The sequence below is a fragment of the Arachis ipaensis genome, chromosome B05, assembly GCF_000816755.2.
Source record: "Arachis ipaensis cultivar K30076 chromosome B05, Araip1.1, whole genome shotgun sequence".
Taxonomy (NCBI): domain Eukaryota; kingdom Viridiplantae; phylum Streptophyta; class Magnoliopsida; order Fabales; family Fabaceae; genus Arachis; species Arachis ipaensis.
The window spans coordinates 83356139-83365115 of NC_029789.2; the positions used below are offsets into that span (position 1 = coordinate 83356139).

General features: G+C 39.3%; 1 long non-coding RNA gene across 1 annotated transcript; it reads right to left on the bottom strand.

Moving 5' to 3' along the window:
• LOC110262896 lies at positions 6205-8558 on the bottom strand. The gene is made up of 3 exons (XR_002347909.1): positions 8379-8558; positions 8236-8293; positions 6205-6355 (listed from the first exon to the last, which is right to left on the bottom strand). It is a non-coding gene; the product is annotated as an uncharacterized LOC110262896 (long non-coding RNA).

Below are 8977 nucleotides of genomic sequence, written 5' to 3' on the forward strand. Positions count from 1 at the left end.
TTTGACTTTGCTTTGATTTCTATGACTCCACATGATCATCATCCTAAAGAAAACATAAAATAAAAAAGGAAAACAGAAAATTAACATAGATAAGTAAAAATTGGGTTGCCTCCCAATAAGTGCTTCTTTATTGTCTTTAGCTGGACCTTGCTGAGCTTTTAATCTAGTCTCAGCTTTGAGCATTCTTGCTCAAGATTGCCTTCAAGATAATGCTTGACTCTCTGTCTATTAATAATGAACTTCTTATTATAATCAATGTCTTGAAGCTCCACATAGCCATATGGTGACACACTTGTAATCACATATGGTCTCCTCCACCGGGATTTTAGTTTCCCGAGGAATAATCTGAGCCTAGAGTTAAACAGCAGAACCTTCTGTCCTGGTTCAAAGACTCTAGATGACAGCTTTCTGTCATGCCACCTTTTTGCTTTCTCTTTGTAAAGCTTGGCATTTTCGAAAGCAGTGAGTCTGAATTCCTCTAGCTCATTTAGCTGGAGCAATCTTTTTTCTCCAGCTAATTTGGCATCAAAGTTTAGGAATCTGGTTGCCCAATAGGCCTTATGCTCCAGTTCCACGGGCAGATGACAGGCCTTACCATACACAAGCTGGTATGGAGAGGTCCCTATAGGAGTCTTGAATGCTGTTCTGTATGCCCACAGAGCGTCATCCAAGCTTCTTGCCCAATCCTTTCTACGGGTACTTACAGTCTGTTCCATGATTCTTTTTAGTTCTCTATTAGAGACTTCAGCTTGCCCATTTGTCTGTGGATGATATGGAGTTACCACCTTGTGGTTAATTCCATATCGAACCATAGCAGAGTAAAGCTGTTTGTTGCAGAAGTGAGTGCCCCCATCACTGATTAGTGCTCTAGGGACACCAAATCTGCTGAAGATATGTTTCTGGAGGAACTTCAGCACTGTCTTAGTATCATTGGTGGGTGTTGCAATGGCCTCTACCCATTTGGATACATAGTCGACTGCCACCAGAATATAAGTGTTTGAGTATAATAGTGGGAAAGGCCCCATGAAGTCAATACCCCATACGTCAAACAACTCAATCTCTAAGATCCCTTGCTGAGGCATGGCGTAACTATGAGGCAGATTACCAGCTCTCTGGCAGCTGTCACAGTTACGCACAAACTCTCGGCAGTCTTTATAGAGAGTGGGCCAGTAGAAGCCACATTGGAGGACTTTTGTGGCTGTTCGCTCACCTCCGAAATGTCCTCCATATTGTGATCCATGACAATGCCATAGGATCTTCTGTGCTTCTTTTCTAGGCATACACCTACAGATTATTCTGTCTGCACATCTCTTAAAGAGATATGGTTCATCCCATAGGTAGTACTTTGCATTAGTAATTAATTTTTTCTTTTGTTGCCTGCTGTACTCCTTTGGTATGAATCTTGCAGCTTTATAGTTTGCAATGTCTGCAAACCATGGTGTTTCCTGAATGGCAAACAATTGCTCATCCTGAAAGGTTTCAGAGATCTCAATAGAGGGAAAGGATTGGTAATTTTTCAATTACTTCAACTTTAGCTTGATCCACCTCTATTTCCTTGTTTGAAATTTTATGCCCAAGGACAATCCCTTCAGTCACCATAAAGTGACATTTTTTCCAATTTAAAACTAGGTTGGTCTCTTAGCATCTTTTCAGAACAAGTGCTAAATGGTTAAGGCAGGAGCTGAATGAGTCTCCAAAGACTGAAAAGTCATCCATGAAGACTTCCAGAAATTTCTCTACCATATCAGAGAATATAGAGAGCATGCACCTCTGAAAGGTTGCAGGTGCATTGCACAGACCAAAAGGCATCCTTCTGTAGGCAAACACTCCAGAAGGACATGTGAATGCTGTTTTCTCTTGGTCCTGAGGATCTACAACAATTTGGTTGTAACCTGAATAGCCATCCAAAAAGCAGTAGTATTCATGACCTGCTAGTCTTTCTAGCATCTGGTCTATGAATGGTAAAGGAAAGTGATCCTTCCTGGTGGCTGTATTGAGCCTTCTGTAATCAATACACATACGCCACCATGTAACTGTTCTTGTAGGAACCAGTTCATTTCTTTCATTATGAACCACTGTCATGCCTCCCTTCTTGGGGACAACTTGGACAGGGCTCACCCAGGGGCTATCAGAAATAGGATAAATAATCCCAGCGTCCAGTAACTTGGTAACCTCTTTCTGCACCACCTCCTTCATGGCTGGATTTAGCCGCCTCTGTGGTTGAACCACTGGCTTAGCATCGTCCTCCAATAGGATCTTGTGCATGCATCTTGTTGGGCTGATGCCCTTAAGATCACTTATGGACCACCTAAGAGCTGCCTTGTGTGTCCTTAGCACTTGAAGTAGTGCTTTCTCTTCCTGTGGATTTAAAGTAGAGCTTATGATCACCAGAAAAGTGTCACCTTCTCCCAGAAATACATATTTTAGAGATGGTGGTAGTGGTTTGAGCTCGGGTTTAGGAGGTTTCTCCTCTTCCTGAGAAATTTTCAGAGGCTCTTTTATTTCCTATGATTCCTCCAGATCAGGCTGAACATCTTTAAAGATGTCTTCTAGCTCTGATTCGAGACTCTCAGCCATGTTGATCTCCTCTACCATGGAGTCAATAATATCAACACGCATGTAGTCTTTTGATGTGTCTGGATGCTTCATTGCCTCAACAGCATTTAGCCTGAACTCATCCTCATTGACTCTTAAGGTCACTTCTCCTTTTTGGACATCAATGAGGGTTCGTCCAGTTGCCAGGAAGGGTCTTCCTAGAATGAGAGTTGCACTCTTGTGCTCCTCCATCTCCAGCACTACAAAGTCAGTGGGAAAGGCAAATGGCCCAACCTTGACAATCATGTCCTCAATTATGCCTGATGGATATTTAATGGTGCCATCAGCAAGTTGAAGACATATCCGGGTTGGTTTGACCTCTTCAGTCAAGCCAAGCTTTCTGATAGTGGATGCAGGGATTAGATTGATACTTGCCCTAAGGTCGTATAGAGCTGTCTTGGTACAAGTACCCTCTAGTGTGCATGGTATCATAAAGCTTCCGGGATCCTTAAACTTCTCTGGTAAGCTTGTTAGGATGACTGTACTGCATTCTTCAGTGAGAAAAACTTTTTCTGTTTCTCTCCAATCCTTCTTATGACTTAAGATCTCTTTTATGAACTTAGCATAAGAGGGTATTTGCTCACGTGCCTCTGCAAATGGAATCTTTATTTCAAGAGTCCTGAGATAATCTGCAAAGCGAGCAAATTATTTATCATGTTCTGCTTGGCAGAGTTTCTGAGGATAAGGTACTTTAGCTTTATATTCTTCAACCTTAGTTGCTGCAGGTTTCATTCCTACAGAGGCAGGTTGAGAAGCCTTCTTGAGGGAGTTAGCATCAGCACTTGCAGGTGTCTGATCCCTCACTGGCGTTTGAACGCCAAAACTGGAGATGGATTGGGCGTTTAACGCCAGATTCCTACCATTTTCTAGCGTTTGAACGCCAGAACTAGACGTGGTATTGGAGTTTAACGCCAGTTTTTCACCTGTTTCTGGCGTTTGATTGCCAGACATATTCCTTTCTGGGCTCTTACTGTCCTCAGAGGGATTTTCGGTAGCAGGTTGCTCATCCTCTGTCAGTTGTTCTTTTCTTGGCTTTCTGCTGTTTTGAGTTGGAGTATTTAACATTTTTCCACTTCTTAATTGAACTGCTTGGCACTCCTCTGTTATATGTTTTGATAACTGCTTTTTGTCTGATTCAATTGTGATTCCATATCCTTGTTAGCAATTTTGGTTTCTTGTAGCATCTCCTTAAATTCTGCTAACTGCCTTGTTATAGAAGATAGTTGCTGATTGAGTTTAGCAACTTCTTCCTGAGGACTAAAGTCAGTTGATACTGCCTTAGCTTCTTCTCTCATGGAGGACTCATTACTTATGTACAGATGCTGATTTCTAGCAACTATATCAATAAGCTCTTGAGCCTCTTCAACAGTCTTTCTCATGTGTATAGATACACCAACTGAGTGGTCTAGAGATGTCTGAGCTTTTTCTATAAGCCCGTAGTAGAAGATGTCTAACTGCACCCACTCTGAAAACATTTCAGAAGGGCAATTCCTTAGCATCCCTCCGTACCACTCCCAGGCGTTATAGAGGGATTCATCATCCTCTTGTTTAAAGCCTTGGATGACCATCCTTAGCTGTGTCATCCTTTTTGGAGGGAAATATTGATTCAGGAATTTATCTGATAACTATTTCCATGTTCTTATGCTTGCTGTGGGTTGGTTATTTAACCACCTCTTAGCTTGATCTTTTACAGCAAACGGAAATAGTAATAGTCTGTATACATCCTGATCTACCTCCTTGTCACGCACTGTGTCAGCAATTTGCAAGAACTATGCCAGAAACTCAGTAGGTTCTTCCTGTGGAAGACCGAAATACTGGCAATTTTGCTGCACCATGACAATGAGCTGAGGATTTAGCTCAAAACTGCTTGCTTTGATGGGAGGTATACAGATGCTACTCCCATATGCAGCAGTAATGGGATTAGCATATGACCCCAGAGTCCTTCTGGACTGTTCATTTCCACTTAGATCCATGATGGACAAAGGGAGATGATGTGGAGGTGTTTGAACCTGTGGCTTCATATTCACAGAAGCTAATTGAGGTGATAGAGGAACTTGAAACTTCACTCCCAAAAGACTTAACGGAAGATCATGTAAAAGAAGAGGAGGAAGCCAATCAAGGAAATTCACACTCAATTGAAGTAGAAAATTACACGAAGGAAGAGCCCACTGAACCATCAATTCAAAAAGCTCTTGATGAAGAGAACACTCCAACAATCACACAACCACCAAGACTTGGATTCAAGGAAGTGAAGGCAACTAGCAAGAGCACTAATTCTATCCCTAATCCAGCAAGCAAGCTCAATCAAGCTATTTACAAAAGGAAGCTTGCTGAGAAAAGGCCAAGACAAGGGACACTAGCTGAATCTTCTCCCCCTTGAGGTCATTCCTCTTAACAAATCGTAAGAAGAGGAAGAAAGTGAACAACATGTCAACCGTAGGTATAATTTCTCTTCTCTGCTTTGTTTTCATTCTTTGCTTTGTTTAAATTCAATAAATTGGCATATGGTTACATTCTAAGTTTGGTGTTGCCTTGCAATAAATTGTTTTCAATCTTTTTGGATGAGTGCATCAAATAAAAAACGAAAGTGTCATACTAAAATTCTAAGTTTGGCGTGCCACTTATTTTCTGTGCAATTTATTCAAGCAACACTACTTGTCTGCATAATCATAATGCCTCTGCAGTTTTATTTTTCTCTTTAGATTTGACACTTTTTCATTCTACTTGCTTTAGTCATTTTTCTATTTTTAAATACTTTCATCTAGTTTGCTTATTAACTGTCTTTGTTAGTACATCACCAAGAGATCCTTATTCATGACATGGCTTGGTGATTGTACTTAACAAATAACAGTTTCAATTGCTTAGTTTTAATTCAAATAAATTGACATATGATTGCATTCTAAGTTTGGTGTTGCTATGCAACAAAAATTTGGTTCCAATCCTTACAAGATACTTGCATTAATTCCAAGTGAAAGTGTCACACTAAGTTTGGTGTGCCACTTATCTTTTATGCAATGTATTGTGCATGTAACGGCCCAACTTCCAGCATGTCATGATCATACTAAAAGTTAAACGTTACCAACTTGTTTCCCCAACTTAAGTAATATTTAATAAATATAAGCCTGTTCGTTGTTAACACCTCGCGAGTTTCGAGTAATTTTTTTTTTAAAACAATAGTAGTTTAGAGTCGCATACATAGAGTATAACAACGAAACATGAGTACACACATTCAAGGAATTGTAAAAGGTAATACATAGAATATCACACCACAATATACATCATAATGCAGAAGCAGCTCAGTTATACCAGTAAGGAATTATAACACAGCATCCTTCAGTTAGTGACTCATATAATATATACACGTATATATATAAGACGTCCCGGGGCCTGGCCTGTCCAAAAGCCCCTAAGCTGGCACCAGGCTAGGCTAACTCTATGACATGCCTATTCCCTCTGAGCATGCTAGTACAAGTGAGAGAAACACTCTAAGGTACCGTGGTTAGAATGGACGCCTCAAAAGTCTCCTCGTCTCTGATCCAAAAGCCCCTCACAGAAAACTATAGGGTAGGTGATGATGCCTGCTCGCTGGTGCCCCATCTGGCTCATTGCTACCAGAAGAGATATCCTCGATCTCAGGGTCACGTACTATATAATTACATACACAAGGAGCCGCACATCGGATGTAATACTCGTAGCTGCGCACTGGGTCGTCGTGGATGTATGGATGATTAATCTCGTAGGGCAGGACTCCCGTGTCCATCTGAAGAGGTGTAAGGGGTAAGAACTAAGGAGTTCTTAGTAAGGTCGGGGTTCATAGTTAAGTCCATTTATAATGTCTGTTTGCAAGTTTCTAAATCCTTTCAAAATTGATGGTTTAACAATCAAATATTCAAAACCTTTTCAAAAGAAATCAGTTAATTAACCATAAATCCAAACTTCTTTTCCAGATATAAGAATCTGAAAAGTTTCCTAATGGTATGAATGACCAACTTGTCCCAAGCATAGGTTCAATTAAGTCTATGCTGTAAGAGTTTGATTTTTCATACTTTACTAGACTATAAACATAAAAGAAGTTACCTACGCGGTATAAATGATCATCTTGTTCCAAGCATAGGTTCATTAAGTCTATGCTGAATCAGTCAGATACTTTATACAAAGCTAGACCTCAAACAAACCAACCACAGCCTTAGGCCCAAACAACTCAATCAACATCCAATCATCACAATCCGAACAATCAGTTACAAACACAAGTAATGAGATTCAAACACAATCAAGAGCAGTTACGTCAAGTATAGCAGTTAGCAATTAAACAGTGTTGTTCACATAGGCAAACCAATTAAAATATGCACAAACAAGTATGATGCATGTCTGATCCTACTGCAGGTAATGAGCTCATTTGTCGGTTTCGACCCGCACCCGACACAATCCGACCCTCCAGGTCACATAAGGCCTTCCCAAAACTTAATCCCAGATTAAGTACCGCATACCCTCTACCAAGTACTCTCAACTTGCAGGGCTGGTATTTGCTCAAATCTCAATATACCGCAGGTATGCGAGCCAGGCCTCTACCAAGCATTCAGCTTGCAGGGATGGTACATCTCTACCGCAGCCTGTCTGGGAAGCAACATCACAATACGGGCGTCTCCGCATAATATTCACAAGCATTGCCCGAAGGCTCATAAGTCACATATAACCATACTTTTCATCACTTAGCAATCATCTTCATTATCTTTCCACAATCATAAATAAAGCATCACAACATCACAGTGAGCTCATTTTACAATTCTCTGCTTACTCTGTAAGGTCAAGCACACTACTATATAGCTTTTAATTCCTTTTCTTTCCAACACGTATGAAAGTTTCTAAAACCTTTTTCATTACCATACATACCTCAATACTTTCTCTTGAACTCTTCCTTAGGTGTTTAATAAAGAGAATTAAGGAATTCTGGACTCAAAACTGCCTTCCTGAGGTTTTTAGGAAAAACTGTCTTTTTATCAATATTTTATTATTAATAATAAAATAATATTATTAATAAAATAATATTAACAATAAAATAATATTTTAATATTTAAATATTAAAATAATAATATTTTATTCAACTTTCAAAAATTGCATTTTGACCCCTGAACTTTTTGGAAATTGCATTTTGACCCCTTAACTTTTAATATTTGCACTTTGGCCCCTTAACTTTTGTTTAAATAAATTTCAACCCCAAACTTTTTAATAATTATAATTTGACCCCAAAATCATCAAAACCAACGTTTTTCTTGTCCTTCAAAGACCAAAAATATTTTTCCAAAATTTCCTCAGATTTCAGCTTGATTTTCAACTAGTTTTTCAATCTTTTCGGTAACCGATTTTTACCTGATTTTGACCAAACCAAAGAGCAACGTTTCAGCCATCAAATACACATCAAAAACACATCAAATATCATGAATTACATGGCTGAAAAGCCACGTTTTCCAGCAGCAACAACAACAACTTCAGATCTATCAAAAACTTGATTTTCAAGCATTAAACAACAAGATCTCATGATCAAACCATCACACAAACACTCAAAATCAAGCTTCAAGCAACAAGAGCTGATTTAACACTTCAAGAACCAAACCAATCATTGATTAATTTACCAAACCTTACCTCCTTTGCAGCTGCCAAGAATTGAACCAAGAACAAGCTTCCAAAAGAACTTTTACGCCTATTTTAACATCAAAAACAACTTTAGAACCATATGAACCATGAAGGTTGAAGCTTCATGATGGTGAAAAGTAGGTTTTCCTCACCTCAAGGCAGCTAGAAATCACATTTTCTTAGAGCCTGTGGTGATTGAACAAGAGATCTTAAGAGAAAACATGAAGAAAACATCATCAGCTTGAGTTCCCACCATGGATGAAACTTCAAGGAGGAGGAGCAGCCATCATGCCTTGATTTACTCCATGAAAATTGATATAGAAATGAAGAGGAGGAAGAGATGATCATTTTGGTCGGACTAGATTTTTGATAGGGGTTTTAGTTTGAAAAAGAACGGAGAAAGAAGCTTAGGTGTTCATGGAAGTTTTCATGGAAGTTCTTCCATTTCTCTCTCAAGAATTTCGAATTCTAACTTGTTTAGAAAGTAAAAATGATAGTAATGATGATACATGGGAGACCGTGGGGTTTGGATAAGCATTATCCTAAATTTTGGTGTAAAAATATCTCAAGAAAGGATAATTATGGAAGCTAGATGTATTAGAACACAAGTATTTCTTACTTTCTCCTTAAGAAGGCTTTGCTTGGAGAGCAAGAAAGGAAACATGTGGTGGCTAACTCTGGGAGAGCCACGTGTCACTGGGTGCTGACTCATCAGAGTTTAATAATAAAATATCATTCTGAAGATAATTAC